Source organism: Thamnophis sirtalis, unplaced genomic scaffold (assembly GCF_051295495.1).
Source record: "Thamnophis sirtalis isolate CommonGarterSnake01/CBP01778 unplaced genomic scaffold, rThaSir2_p1.2 scaffold_2, whole genome shotgun sequence".
Classification (NCBI taxonomy): domain Eukaryota; kingdom Metazoa; phylum Chordata; class Lepidosauria; order Squamata; family Natricidae; genus Thamnophis; species Thamnophis sirtalis.
Window position 1 is genome coordinate 23987063 of NW_028261382.1, and position 12999 is coordinate 24000061.

The 12999-nt window shown below is 43.7% G+C and overlaps 1 protein-coding gene across 2 annotated transcripts in view; it reads left to right on the top strand.

The window, feature by feature from the left end:
- Positions 1-12999, top strand: part of MAP1A (microtubule associated protein 1A) — a 62677-nt gene that overhangs the window by 46876 nt on the left and 2802 nt on the right. The gene's annotated exons all lie outside the window — the stretch shown is intronic.

Consider the following 12999-nt stretch of genomic DNA (forward strand, 5'->3'; position numbering starts at 1 on the left):
TATTTTGTAAGCCTTCTCTTACAGTATTTCATCTTTTCTGATCAAACTGTGACTTCAAACCTTGCAACCGAATCCTCAGAGCCCACTTGAGCGATGAATTACTTCCGGTGTCCTTCTTATTTGTGCTCATTGACACCCATGGATACCATTCTCAACTCATGGCAGGTTGACCATTTCATTTCATTTTCATTTCATTTATTGAATTTATAGGCCTCCCAATCCCAGAGGACTCCGGGCGGCTTACAGAAATGAAAAATATTAAAAAAGGATTTAAACAATAAGATACAACAAGATTAAGAAGAAAACACAACCTGCACCCAATTAAAGGGGGGCTGGACCTCAATCAAGAGGTCAACAGCCCCAGGCCTGATGGAAAAGCCAGGTTTTAATAGCTTTACGGAAGGCCATGAGAGTGGGTAGGGTCCGGATCTCTGGGGGTAGCTCATTCCATAGGGCTGGAGCGGCAACAGAGAAGGCCCTACTCCAAGGCGTCGCCAGCCGGCATTGTCCAGCTGAAGGCACCCGGAGAAGGCCCATCCTGTGCGATCTTATTGGTCTTAGGGAGGTATGCGGCAGGAGACGGTCTCGTAGGTATCCGGGTCCTAGGCCATGTAGGTCTTTAAAGGTGATAACCAGCACCTTGAATCGTGCTCGGAGACCAATGGGAAACCAGTGCAGCTCGTAGAGGATAGGTGTAGTATGGGTGTACCTTGGTATCGCTCGTGCGGCTGCATCCTGGACTAATTGTAGTCTCCGAACACTTTTCAGGGGCAGCCCCAAGTAGAGCGCATTACAGTAATCCAGTCTTGAGGTGACGAGGGCGTGAGTGACTGTTTGAAGTGCCTCCCGGTCCAAATAGGGTCACAACTGGTGCACCAGGCGAACCTGGGCAAAGGCCCCTCTGGTCACAGCCGACAGGTGATGTTCCAAAGTCAGTTGCAGATCCAGGAGGACCCCCAAGTTGCGGACCCTCTCTGAGGTGAGCAAATTTTCTCCTCCCAGGCTTAAGGAGGGACTAGCTGGACTGTCCTTGGGGGGCAACATCCACAGCCATTCGGTCTTGTCAGGATTGAGTGCGAGTTTGTTCACTCCCATCCAGACCCTAACAGCTTTCAGGCACTGGCACATCACTTCCACCGCTACACTGAGTTGGCACGGGGCGGACAGATACAACTGAGTGTCTTCCGCGTACTGGTGGTATTTAATCCTGTGCCGGCGAATGATCTCACCCAGTGGCTTCATGTAGATATTAAATAGGAGGGGGGACAAGACCGACCCCTGCGGCACCCCATAATTGAGGGGCCTAGGAGTCGACCTCTGTCCTCCAACCAACACCGACTGCGACCTGTCGGAGAGGTAAGAGGAGAATCACCGTAAATCTGTGCCTCCCACTCCCACCTCTTCCAGCAGTCACAGAAGGATACCATGGTCGATAGTATCGAAGGCCGCTGAGAGGTCAAGAGCACAAGGATAGAGGAATGCTCTCCATCCCTGGCCCGCCAGAGATCATCGGTCAGTGCGACCAAAGCGGTTTCAGTGCAGTAACCAGGCCTGAAACCAGACTAAAAAGGGTCTAGATAATCTGCTTCATCCAAGGACCGTCGGAGTTGGAGGGCCACCACCTTCTCAACAACCTTCCCTAAAAAAGGGAGGTTAGAGACTGGGCGATAGTTTTTAAAAATAGCCGGGTCCAGAGAAGGCTTCTTGAGGAGGGGGTCTCACCACCGCCTCCTTCAGAGGTTGCGGGAAAGATCCCTCCTTCAAGGAGGCGTTCGTAATTCTCTGGAGCCAGCCTCGTGTTACCTCCCTGCTGGTCGAAACCAGCCAGGAGGGGCACGGATCCAGTAAACAGGTGGAGGCACTCATCGCTCCCATGGCCTTGTCCACTTCATCAGGAGTGACAAGCTGGAACTCATTCCAGAAAGTCTGAACAAGACCCTCCCTTGGCATCTCTGCTGGTTCTGTCCAAATGGAATCCAGGTCTGTCCGAATCTGAGCAATTTTGTCCGACAGAAACTGAGCAAACTCCTCACCTCGTCCCTGTAAGGCATCCCCCGTTTCCCCCCCTTTCAGGAGGGAACGGGTTATCCTAAACAGGGCGGCTGAGCGAAATTCTGCAGATGCAATAAGAGCGGGAAAATGTGCACATTTATTTATCGCCACTAAATAAGTCCTAATAAAGGCTCTTAGTAGTGTTCGGTTGGATTCGGAGTTGCTAGCACTCCAACGTCGCTCTAGGCGTCTCTTTTGGCGCTTCATCTCCCGGAGTTCCTCAGTAAACCAAGGTGCCCTCCTGGATCCACTGCTGCGCAGAGGCTGAAAAGGCGCAATCCAATCTAGGGCGTCAGTCGCCGCTGTATTCCAGGTGGCGACCAAGGACTCGGATTGTGGGCAAGAGAGTCAGGTATCTCCCTAAGCTCCTTCTGAGTTCCCAACGGGTCCATCAGGTGCCTGGGGTTCTACCTCCCTGCGGTGGGGGAGTAGCTTCCAAAAATCAAGCCTCAACAGGGAGTGATCCGACCATGACAAGGGCGAGATGTCTACTACCTTTAACTCAAGATCACGTCTCCACTGCCCCAAGAAAAACACTAGGTCGAGTGTGTGTCCCACTCTATGAGTCGGACCCTGAATTACCTGGGTCAAGTCCATGGCTGTCATGGAAGCCATGAACTCCTGGCCCCCATCAGAGTGTTCGCCTAGGGACGGCAGGTTGAAGTCCCCCAGTACTAACAGTCTGGGGAACTCAACCGCTACTGACTCCAGGAACACAGGCAGGGCTGTTGTGATGCAGCTAGGAGGTAGGTACGACAGAAACAAGCCCACTTGAACCCCTAGGTCCAACTTCAAAAGAAGGGACTGACACCCCACAATCTCCGGAGCAGGGCTCCTGCGAGGAGCTAATGATCCTCGGATAATAATTGCCACTCCCCCACCCCTTTTCTGGTGTCGTGGTTGGTGGAGCACCTGAAACCCTTCCGGGCACATTTCGGAGAGGGGGACTCCTCCCTCATGGCCCAACCAGGTTTCAGTAATACATGCCAGGTCTGCCCCCTCATCAAGTATTAAGTCCCGGACGAGGGGAGCTTTATGAATCACAGACCTGGCATTTAGCAACAGCAACCTGAGACCAGGGCCCTGGCTTCTCTTGCCACCTGGTCCTTGAGTTGAGCTTACAGGGCCGGAACGAGGGATCGCTGTGACATAGCGAGCCCTCCTTCCCCGGTAATGGCTAGCCCAGTAGCCCCTGTCATACCTGCCTCTCCCCATCATGACCGGGATGCTCCGGCCCGCCCCCATCCCCAGAGACCCCCCTCTCATGGCCCACGCACTTCCTGGCAGGCGGCATCTATTACTCATTCTAGGACGAGGGGTAGGCCTGGGCCCCCCTACTACTTCTGCTTATGCACTCAGTGCGGGAGGCACCAGGCCCGCGCCCTCAGTCCTCTCAGATGCACTCTCAGTCACTCTCTCATACATACCCCACTGTAGTCCATTAAAAACATATAAAAATACAATAGTATAATAATAAAGATAATTAAAATTAGGTGGGTTCATTCATCAAACAATCACACCATACACACTCCATACACAAAAGAATTGCGCAGATCTTTAAAAAATTCCACTCAAGTGGATTCAAGCAGAAATGGCGGTCGGAAACCAATGATGATGAAATGGAATGGACCATAAATAGACACTTTTCCTTTTACCTTCTTTCCTTCTTTTAGGGTCTCTTTTCTTCTCTCTGGCTGCCCCTCTTTAGACTCGGCCTTCTAAACCATGGCATTTCCTTTGACAGATGCTTCAGAGGTGGGAGGCAGCCAAGTCTTCATCTGCCTTCCCATCTCAGGATGATATTCTTGAACCCAGAGTGGGGCTGAACCTGGTAGGATTGAGAAAACTATTCAAAGTTGATGTTAGTTTGGCTATTTTAAATCATATCCTGAATCCTGACTTGTAATTCTTGATTCTTTTCTGCTGATATGTATGTGATGCAACATCATATTGATGCAAAATCTCTTGTTTAAAGCTGTCACAGTGCTTCATGTCTCTGCTGAAAATTTCAAATAGTTCAGTGAACCTGGGAGCCACACGTGCAGCCCCTTCCTTCTGAAACCGTTGATCAACCGTTATTATTCAAAAGCCACTGGGCCATCTTCCTACCCAGCTCTAGTAAAAAGGCGATGCTCAGGTTTGGCCTGGCCATGTTTTGTCTAGTTAGCACAAAAGCTAACCCTCTTCTAAAAAAGCAGAGATAGGTGGCGAGGAGGATTCCTCTGTTTACAAATCCTGTGGTTCTTAGCAGGATAGTTAGAGCCAAATTCTGGGGGAGACTAGGGGATGGTTACCAAAATGTAACCATCCCCTAGTCAGACCTGCAATGGTCATGTGTCCTACCCACTTCCTTAGAACCCACAGCCCTAAAGTAGTCCAAGCAACACAGCAATGTCAGCATTCTGTACTCCACCTGGTAAATCTCAGGAGGTTTCCTGGCAAAGTGCTGTGTGGAAGAGGCACAGTAAGTACGGTAGCCAGACAGGAGAAGTAGGTTGCCAACTGAAAGGCTGCCAGTGCAATAAAGTATGCTTTGCCCTCTTACCTTCTCAGCTAGGCTCAAATCAGAGTCCACACCCATGTTTGTTTAAATTGACTTCTAGTCTTCTTCTACCAGCATGCCAAATATTACTTTGGTCACATCATCTCCCACAGCTCATCAGAAAACCAAGGAGGACCTCAAGATTGGTGGCCTCAGAGTTGGAGGCAATTCTGTTGAAAGCCTTGGATTGCCTCATGATGCCAGAGGCCAACCAGGGAATCAGCAGAACTGTCTGGCAATTCACTGGGAAACTACTGAAGCCCCCCATCGGAAACCCTCCCTCATGCTTTTGCTGCCTTAGTTCCTGGCTGCCAGTGAGTTTCAACTGGGCCAGGAAGTTTAAAAGGCTTCCAGATCACACCAAAGGAAAAACAAGGTTCAAAGTGAATCCACCCTTGTGAATTAAGCCAGAGATTACCTGGAGCAAGCCCAGGTCCTAAATCCTGTCCCAGGGGTATGGAAAGTGAGGTCAAAGACCAAGAAACTCCATACCAACTCAATGAAAAAGTCAAGGGTTGCCCTTACAACGGGAGGTTATCCAAGTCATCCCTATGATCCAAGGTTAAATATATAGCCATTTGCACCCTGATATTTAGAAAATGGGACCCCTGGTCACAAGGAAGGTCATATATGATCATTGCCATTCCTTCCCATCAGCCTGGCTTTGATGCTGTTGTTTGGAACCTGAAACCCAAAGGATCTCAGGAATATCACCAATATTGGCCAGTCAGGTTTGGTAATATCCTCCACTACTCTTCCATTCCAGGTCATGAATGAAAGGAGGGGGAGGAGAAGGAGGAAGATGCAAACATCAGGCAAACAGCACACCTTTGTCAGTTAATTTTTTGTATCTCATTGAACATTACAACATACATTGCCACCTAAAAACCAGTAAGAGTGATAGCCTTCTGGTGATATTACCTGCTCTTTATAAACTTGACAGCCATCTGTTCCCTAATCCTTATGAATTCAGGATTTTTGACAAGGAAGATCCAAGGCTTATTTACTGCTTTTCCTTGTGTTTGCCTGCTCTTTGCAACTTTGGCTGATTAAATGACAGTCTCTTTGCCCTGTCATGAAATCAGAGGACAGATGCACCTCAAGGATTTCTTCAGAACTAGATCTTCTTTATGAAAGTACAAAACAGCTTATCATACTTGTCCATTTTCCAAAGGGGTCTCTGGGCAAAGTGGCAACTTTCACATAACATGCTTGACCCAAATAAATCAATACTAATCCTGATGAAATAGGCAGCATCCACACACAGTGCTAAATTGACTTAAATTATTTGGGCTTCCCTAACGTATTTGCAAAGATAGAATTTGAGTTAACCAGTAAGCAGATTAAGCCCATGTTATGTGAAGCTAATCTTGAATCTTCATCCAGCTTCCTATCAGTGCTTAGATTGCAGGGCTGAGGACAAGATTAAGAAAAAGGACCTGGAGTGAAAATTACGCCTTAGAGCTGCTAAAGGAAAGTGGCTGTTGGCCCATGTCTATGGAGATTCTCAGTCATCTGAGTCAGGGTTTTCTCAAAGGTGCTTTTTCAGGAGGCAACTGGACTTTCTTGTTTTTCTTTGAAGACGTTTGGCTTCTCATCCAAGCAGCTTCTTTGGATGGTGGGGAATAGAAGGATTTATCCATTCCTTGCAGACAGTTGGCCATTTCCATTCTTTTAGGGAGTCGTAGAGAGCACTTAGAGGTTTTTGTTTGTCCTCAGGGTCACCTGAATCATTGAGAATTTGAAGCTGTCCTTTCTGCAGGATGCTTTTCTGCCCTGTGTCCCTTTACCCAACAGCCTGCTCAAATTCAAATTCTCAATTATTTAGGTGACCCTGAGTTCACAAATAATTCTCCAAGTGTTGGAAAAGCACCTTAGGGCAAGAGCTTATCTAGGCTATGGACTTCTCTTTGTGTGAACAGAGATCTTGAATGTGGGTGGCTGCCTCTGCCAGGCTCTGAGTTTGCAAGGCCTAAGAGAGGACAGGAATTGGCCAGCCGAGATGTCAGTCCAAGGTCTGCATCCAGAACTAGGGCCTGCTACTTTCCTTGGAAGCAAATTTGTCCCTTCTGCTCAGAGGTGTGAGAGCACTCTCCACGAGTTAGTTATACAAGATCCTTTGGAAAAGACGATGGCCTGAAGTTAGCTCCCAGCGGCTCCGGGGATATTTGTGGAGGCAGACAACCTTTTGGGCCTGAAGCGATTTGTCTTAGGGCCTCCACAGGGCTGGGAGCTCATCTTGTTTGCTTACATTTGAAACATTGTGCAAAATGGTCCAGGCATTTAGTGATCTTTCTGCTGGAAGTCCATGGTATAATTTTCACTGTTCACAGCTGAGAGCCAGACTCTGCCGAGCTGCCCAGCCGATTCCTTTGCTCATCTCATGAGGTAGGGATGGGCAAGGGAGCCCAAACTACCATTCCCCAAATATTCTGGGCTGCCAGTTTGAAGATTCCCATGAAATCTCCTCCACTAGCCTCCTATTAAAGTCTTCCTTCTGAAAAAAAGAGCTAGTTAGTGAATCAAGGCACCCAGGATCCTGTTGCTACTTCAGGAACATTCAGAAACCTTGGCTCTAAATCTGGCCCTCAGTCATGCTCCTTTTTCTAAGTTCTATACCAGTAATTTATTTTTCTTTTTTATTGAAGTTTACAGATACAAAGATTGAATATATTATTTATTTATTTATTTATTTGTTTGTTTGTTTATTTATTGAGTTACAACCCCCGGTATGCCCAAATATGGGAGGAAGATCACTACTTCCATTCTCTGTCCTTCGGCTCGTCACAAGAGACCATCCAGACAGAAACCAATATTTTTTACTGTTGCCTTTTTTGTTACATTTGTTGTATTTGTGCTGATAAATAAATAAAGGGAGACTAGTATAGATCTATTTCAAGCTATTTAGCTCTCATCAGCTAGCCATCAGATTCCCAGTAAGGGTATGGCTAGCTGATGAGAGCTAAATAGCTTGAAATAGATCTATACTAGTCTCCCTTCACAAATACAACAATATATATAATATATATTATATACAACAATATATATATATTACAAATGAAGAAAAATACAAAAAGAAAAAAAGGCAAAGAAAGGAAAATGAAAATTAAAAAAGATAAATAAAATAATTACTAACCTTGTCAAGTACAAACAATGTTAGCAACTTATTACTTTCTCTGACATTTTAATAACATACCTCTTCTATATCTCATCTCTTAGCTATAACAAATTATAAAATCTCATCATTAGGTTCTAATCAGCAAAAGTTGATTAAGTAACGGTTGCCAGAAATAATATGTCTCAAATTTCATGCCAAAATGCATGAGATCAAACCTTTAGTCTCTGAAAGAAGCCCAATTGAATGGAGAGAGCTTTTCAGGATTAGAGGAGCTGTGGAATAGTACCCTTGCCCTGCAATTTACTGGGCAGTCTAGAAGGTGCCTGGGTGTCTCCTCCAGGATCCTAGGTTGGAAGTATGGCCATGACAGAACGAAAGCTCTGCCGGAGGAAGCCATGATTTTTACTGCATGCCTTATTAATGCCCTTGATCTGACCAGAACATTTTCCTGTGTACTTTTGAAAAGCCAAGGAAGGCTAATGAGGCTTCCTTTTTAGACACAGCTAGAAGTGAAGAGACAGCTGCCCACTTTCCAAGTTCATGAATATAGAAGGCTTCGCTAAGAGGAATGATCTCCACTTTCCCCTCTGGGTAGTTCATTTCCTTCTCCAAAGCAGAAATAAGGGAGAGCTTCAGGGGGATCCTTCAGTCCTATGGTAATCCATGCAGAGACAATTTCTTTGGACAATGGGAATCTGCTCGTGACCTAGGATTTTTTGCTGAAGGGGAAAAAAAAGAGATATGAGAGAATTCTTGTCTCCTGATACTGGAACCCAGTGAGAGCATTTTCTGCATCTGGATGTTAGGAGATTAAGGTCAAACAAGAGGGATTTCTTTACACGCATACCACATTTTTAACTTGTGGAGTTCAGTACCACAAGATCTAATAATGGCTTTAAAAGTGGATCAAGCAAGTCCATGATTAAGGCTACTAATGGACAAAGATTATTTTAAGGAATAGCAATGGCACCAGCTGATAGGAAGCATACATATGCAAGTCTCTTATGATAGTAGAAGACCCCATGTGGGTGTCTATTTAGCCACTTGAATTGTTACTGTTTTAGCGGTAACTATAAGTTAATGGCTCTGAGTTGCAGTCTTGAGGATTTCACACAGTTCAGGTAGGGGGAAGAGCAGACAGAGAAGAGACTACTTCTTTTTTTCCAAAGAATTTTTTTTAATTCCCTTACATACCAGTTTAAGTATACCTTCACATAATTGTTATTCTTCTTTACATTTATCATTCTTATACATTTATTATTTCATTTAATAAGTTATAATGTACAATTAGGGTTGCTTTATTTACCATCCCTTCCTCCTTTTGTAACACTGCCTTGTTTTCCCTTTCTTTTCTCCCTCCCTTCTCTACTTCCTTCCTTCCTCCTCTCCTTCTCCTACCTTCCTCCATGCCCTTTCTCCTACTCCTGCTCTTCCTCTTCACATTCCTACCCTCTCTCCTCTTTCTCTCTTCCACCCTCCTCTCCTTACCCCTTTCTCCCCCCCCCCCCGTCTTCCTTTCATTCTCTCCTCCTCTCTCCCTTTCCTTTTCTATTATTGTTGGTGTATATTTCAAAACTATGTTTCCTTGGGATGGTATTTCCACAAACCCAAATATAATTTAGTATCATTTCTTATTCCCTTACCTTCACTAGTCTACCTTAGTAATGTTTCCCCCCTTTATATTTCACTCTTGAATATATACTTATATATTTAATATTTTCTTTTCTGTTTCCTTCCCCCCCTTTTCCATTTAATAGTGCGTCATCTGGGTACTTTATCTTCTCCCTACTTTATTTTCTAGTTTGCTTTCTCTAGCCAGTCATAAAATCTCCGAACATCTTGAAGTTCTCCGATTCCTCTTTATCCTTTATTTTCATTGTCAACCTATTCATCTCTGCACAATTAATATCTTTTTTATTATCTCTTCGTTTGTTGGTAGCTTATTTAATTTCCAATTTTGGGCAAATACAATTCTCGCTGCTGTAGTTACATGTATAATCAAATAGGTATCCCCTTTCTTGAATTTCTCTGGGATAATACCTAGTAGAAATATCTCTGGTCTAAATTCTATTTCTTGTAACATTTTCTTTAACCATACTCTTATTTTAGTTCAATATTTCCTTGCTTCTGCACTTGTCCATCACATGTGGTAGTATGAATCTATTGCTTGTTGACATTTCCAACATTTCGCTGACTTGTCTTTAAACATCTTAGCTAGTTTTCCCGGTGATATGTGCCATCTGTAAAACATTTTGTATAAGTTTTCTTTGTAAGCTGTTGACATGGTTAATTTATAATTCCTTTCCCATAGTTGTTGCCACTTTTTTAGTTCAATCATATGGCCAAAATTCTTTGCCCAAGTTAACATTATATCTTTCACCATTTATTATTCTAGCATAGTTCTTAATAGGTAGCTATATAGTTCTTTGATTATTCTTTCTCCCGTTCCATAAGTATCTTAACCAACTCCGAACTTCCCAAGTTAAAACCGTACTCCCTTTTATCTTTTTCATATGTCTATTGTTTTTGCAATTGTGAAAAACATCCTATATCAATCCCTTGTTTTTCTAATTCTTGTTTTTGTTTTAGTTCACCCCTTTCTGTTAAGATCGAATAATATTGTATCGAATAATATTTTTCATACTACTAATATTTGGATGTGTCAGTGCTTTCATTGTTGAAAGCCACATTGGTATTTCTAAATAATGTTTCCCTTTCACTCTTTCCCATATTGTTAATAGTCCATTCCTTACATGTCTTTGAAAATAGCCATGTGCCCTACTTTTATCATACCACAAAAAAAGCATGCCAACCCAGTTGCAAATCATGCCCCTCCAGTATCAAGAATCTTGTATTTCTCAGTAAAATGCATTCTTTCATCCAAGCTAGACCTGCTGCTTGATAGTACAATTCCCAGTTTGGTAATCCAAATCCACCTCAAATCCTTGCATCTTGTAACATTTTTATATTAATTCTTGCTTTTTTCCCTTGCCATATATATTTCCCCACTATTTAGTTCATACTTTCAAAGAATTTTTTCTCTAGTTTTATCGCTATTGTTTGAAATAGGTATAACAATCTTGGTAGTATATTCATCTTTACTACTGCTATTCTTCCCATCAATGATAATTGTAGGTTTTTCCATCTTTTCTCTGTATCACCTGTATGTCCAGTTTCCCCAACAACTCTCTTTTCTGTTTTTCTGTCATATTTTTCACCAGAATTTTTGTTTTATCTTTATTAATCTTCAAACCTGCTACTTCTCCATATTCTTCTATTATTTTAACTAGTTTTGGCCCTGTTTCTATTGGATCCTCCATAATAAACACCAAATCATCTGCAAACGCTTGTAATTTATACTCTTCTTTCTTGACCCTCATGCCTTTTACCTTTTTATTTTGTCATATTTCTCTATTCAAAATCTCTAGTGTCAGTATAAATAATAAGGGCGATAGTGGACATCCTTGTCTAGTTCCCTTCATAATCGCTATCTTTCCTGTCATATCACTATTTACTATTACCTTTGCCGATTGGTTATTGTATATTGTTTTAATCATATTTATAAATCCCTTACCAACACCCATAGAGAACAGACTTTTAACCCACCCCTTCCTTGGTTTGTTCCAAAGATAATTCCTATAGGGAGGCAAACTAAGAAGGCACAGGCAAAGAGCATTCCTTTGGTGGTGACCGGTGTAAAAGAATGCCTCCCCAGACGGCTTCATTTCTTATGTTTAGAGATTACACTGGAAGACAGCTTTTTCTGCAAAAAGTGAATAAGATGAGAGCAATAATTGGACAGTGTTTCCAGGTGGGGTCTGCCTAATATAAACTTCAGCAGCAAGCCCAGATCCTGAAATATATGGAGTTTTACCTGATTTTCAACTGGTCAGCTGTCAAGAAATTGAATTCTGGTTCCTATTGCTAATGGAAAGAATACAGAATGACCTATGGTGGATCCTGACAGAAACCAGGTGGGATGGTTCACTGTGAATTGGCACAGGGTGTGCTACCTCTAAGTGGCAGAGAGAGAGAAAGAGGAGCCCTGTGTGTTCTATGTCACACCATGGTCAAGCAGAACTTATCTCACAAACATGGACAGGCGGGCACAGCTCCCTTCCATAGCTGATTCACAGCCCTAGTATTTAAAGATGGGACATAGTGGCTCAGTGGCTAAGACGCTGAGCTTGTCAATCAGAAAGGTCGGCAGTTTGGCAGTTTGAATCACTAGTGCTTTGTAAGGGAGTGAGTTCCTGTTACTTGTCCCAGCTTCTGCCAACTTCGCAGTTCGAAAGCATGTAAAATGCAAGTAGAAAAATAGGGACCACTTTGGTGGGAAGGTAACAGCATTCCATGCGCATTGGCCTTTTAGTCATGCTGGCCACATGACCACAGAGACATCTTCCGACAGCACTGACTCTTTGGCTTTGAAACAGAGATCAGCACCGCCCCTAGAGTCAGGAACGACTAGCACATATGTGTGAGGGAACCTTTACCTTTGTGATAAGGAATTTGTAAACAGCTATTGAGACTGATAACCATTGAGGGTCCAATCTGTGCATTTCATAGAAGCATGGAATCACAAGGTTGGAAGAGACGAGGCAGGAGTCCACGTATGACCTCAGACAAATAGTTGTCCCATCTTTTCTTGAAAACCTCCAGCTATGGAGTGTCCACCATTCCAGAAGACATGCTAATCCATTGCTTAATAGTGTCAGGAAATTCCTCTTCATTTCCAGGTGCCCATTCCACCCATTGCTTCTTGTCCAGCCCTCTGGTGCTATGGAGAATAGATCAATGGTAGCCTTTCAAGTATAGGAAGGCTGCTGTCATGTCTCCCTTCAGTGTTAAGCTGAACATACCTATCTTCATAAGATTTAGCCTCCTGACCACTTGTCTTTGTTGCTCTTCTCTACACACTTTCTAAAGCCTCATCATTTTTGTATCGCGTTGACCAGAACTAGATGCAGCATTCCAAGTGTGGCCTCGCTAATGCAGTATAGAGTGGTACTATCACTTCCTGTGATCTTGATGCTATCCCTCTGCTGATGAACTGCATTGGCTTTTTTTGGCAGCTGCTGGCTCATATTCAAGGAGTGATCTATTAGGCCATCTAGATCTCTCTCACAGTTACTAGTATTGACCCAGGTACCATATATTCTAGGTCAATCTCACTTTGTCTAGGTAGTTCATAAGGGAGAGAAAGTGGGTGCACTCCAGCATCTTTATACAACTATCATTTCAGTGGTTATGAGAAAAAACTATGCCCGAGAAGATTGCTTTCCAT